This window comes from Megalopta genalis, unplaced genomic scaffold, assembly GCF_051020955.1.
Source record: "Megalopta genalis isolate 19385.01 unplaced genomic scaffold, iyMegGena1_principal scaffold0406, whole genome shotgun sequence".
Taxonomy (NCBI): Eukaryota; Metazoa; Arthropoda; class Insecta; order Hymenoptera; family Halictidae; genus Megalopta; species Megalopta genalis.
Window position 1 is genome coordinate 60,001 of NW_027476475.1, and position 2,500 is coordinate 62,500.

The following is a 2,500-nucleotide window of genomic DNA, read 5'->3' on the forward strand; positions in this document are numbered from 1 at the left end:
CGCAAGACGATTACAATCGGTATAACTTTAACGTCCGTCCGAAAAGTACTTTCGGGGACTAGACGACCGATTGATCTCGTGCGGTTTCGCTATTCGATCATTTGAAGAGAACAAAAAGATATATGGGGCGACCGACAAACGGTTTTCCCGTAGAACCAGACTCGCGATTGCGTTGACACACACATCATAGCCACACCAATAGAAGAGTTTTAGGACGGTAACCCGGGTGGGGTGTTCTTTACTCAGAATATGTGCAACATCGGATCTATATAGCCATCGATACAATTCGTACACAAATGTGTCGTACGAAGAGAGAGACTTTTTTTCCTCTGGCAACATAACGGTAAGAGACATCCTTCCACACTCATAGGTTCCACTCCCTGGGGCTATGATATATATATACATATAAATTCAAATTCGAAGCAACGGTCACAATTCTACTCTATATTTTTGCGGGTTATGTGTTCTTTCGTTCAATTTCTTTCATGCGTTCGTTCGATCTCTGTACACAGTCTTCACATAGGACAGACTCGTGTAGTACGCTTTCGTGGGTTAAACCCATCTCGTTTCATTTCAGGCGACGTCGGGAGCGCGTTGAAAATGTACCAGTGAAATCTCGATAGTTCTACGGATACGAATCGTCCCGAAAAAGATTTTGTCACCGCTTCGAAGCGGTGTTTCAGACGGGCGGACGTATATAAAACATATACGACACACGACACCGCCTTCCACACTCACGCTAGTTCGAACACGATTTCCATCTCTCTCGAAGACTGTTAGACGTACGTAAAATTTCTCAATATTCATAGGACCGCGACAAACGCCGACGAAGCGCCCATCATTCGCTCGTACGTATATAGGCAACAAGTGCCATCAACGCAAGCAGTTTATAAGTACGTAAACGACCCTCAGCCAGGCGTGGTCCAGGAATTGTATCCGTGGACCGCAATGTGCGTTCGAAATGTCGATGTTCATGTGTCCTGCAGTTCACACGTTGACGCGCAATTAGCTGCGTTCTTCATCGACCCACGAGCCAAGTGATCCACCGTTCAGGGTAATTTTTCCCTTTTATTCTCTCATATATAATATAATGTGTATTTGCTATCCACCACATTTTTGTGTTATATTTCGGAACAAGCCGATACCCGAAGAGCTCCAACCAGCGCGCGAAGGAGATTCGGGAGTCGTCGTACAACGACATAATTGTCCCTTAAAGAACGAGATATTTCCGTCGAAACCATATATATATGTACGAGCAAATCCAAAACCACTGTTTTCTTGCAAGTTCGACGGTCGGAGCGAATAGAACATTGAAAAGCCTTCTATCGAAGAAACACAGAGAGTATATCACCTCCAAAAACGACGGGGATATGGATATTCAAACTGGACAATTATCAACCCGATACTGGATTCGAAAAGTTTCTCTCTCCTTTCGTCGTTATTTACACCGGACGGACTCACGGCCGGCTCTAGCTGGGTGTCATATATATATATACGTCCCACGCTCATGCTGCCACTAGCGCGCAACAGAGTAGGGTGTCAATGACAACGACACAGCATTGAAACGAGCTACACAAGCCGGTCTCTCTTGATACCAATGTAAACGAGCATTAAGTTATCTTCAGACTGCCCGATATTTTCGTCCTTTGGACTTTCCCAACGATTCCTTTTTTTCTTTTTTTTTTACACACCACAGCGAAGACTTGAGGAAGCGTGATTAGCACGCTCGCATCCCTCCCTGTCCTACTACAACTGTGTGTGTGTGTGTAAAGAAAGAAAAAAGAATACATTGGCTTTCTCTCTATCGAGAAGATGGCCTACGCAACGCAGATCAAAGGCCTAATACGTGTAATATAATACGCGTCTGGCCGTGTATAAATCACGCACGAATGATCTGGTCGGGCCCAACTCTTCTCGTACGCTTATTTTTCCGTGTTGGGGCACTATCATAAAATCACACAAACCCCAACACGTGTGTGTCTTGGAAGGAAGATGGCCTACGCAACGCAGATCAAAGGCCTAATACGTGTAGTACACACGTCTGCCGTGTAAATCACGCACGAATGATCTGGTCGGGCCCAACTCTTCTCCACCACACCACATCCCAACTTTGTACATTTTTATATATTTTTGTGCGTTGGGGCACCTTCATAATCACAAACCCCAACAACACATATATCTCTCTCTCTTTGAAAGATTTGTTGTGGCCTACGCAACGCAGATCAAAGGCCTAATACGTGTAGTACACACGTCTGGCCGTGTAAATCACGCACGAATGATCTGGCGGGCTCAACAATATCTTTTTTTTTTATATGAATTCTTATCCACAAACTAATCGAATTCATTTTCTCTCCTCCTCTCCTCTCTCTTTGAGATATATTGGAACATTGTAATGATCCTTCCGCAGGTTCACCTACGGAAACCTTGTTACGACTTTTACTTCCTCTAAATAATCAAGTTTGGTCATCTTCCCGGCATCATCGGCAATGCCGAAACATTG

The 2,500-nt window shown here is 44.5% G+C and overlaps 2 non-coding genes across 2 annotated transcripts in view; both read right to left on the reverse strand.

The window, feature by feature from the left end:
- Positions 1-902: 902 nt before the first annotated feature.
- Positions 903-1,057, reverse strand: LOC143263251 (5.8S ribosomal RNA). The gene has a single exon (XR_013036765.1). It is a non-coding gene; the product is annotated as a 5.8S ribosomal RNA (ribosomal RNA).
- Positions 1,058-2,390: 1,333 nt separating this feature from the next.
- LOC143263242 (small subunit ribosomal RNA) overlaps positions 2,391-2,500 on the reverse strand; it is a 1,921-nt gene continuing 1,811 nt past the window's right edge. Inside the window, exon 1 of the ribosomal RNA XR_013036760.1 lies at positions 2,391-2,500. This exon is cut by the window's right edge and continues 1,811 nt beyond it. This is a non-coding gene — a ribosomal RNA (small subunit ribosomal RNA).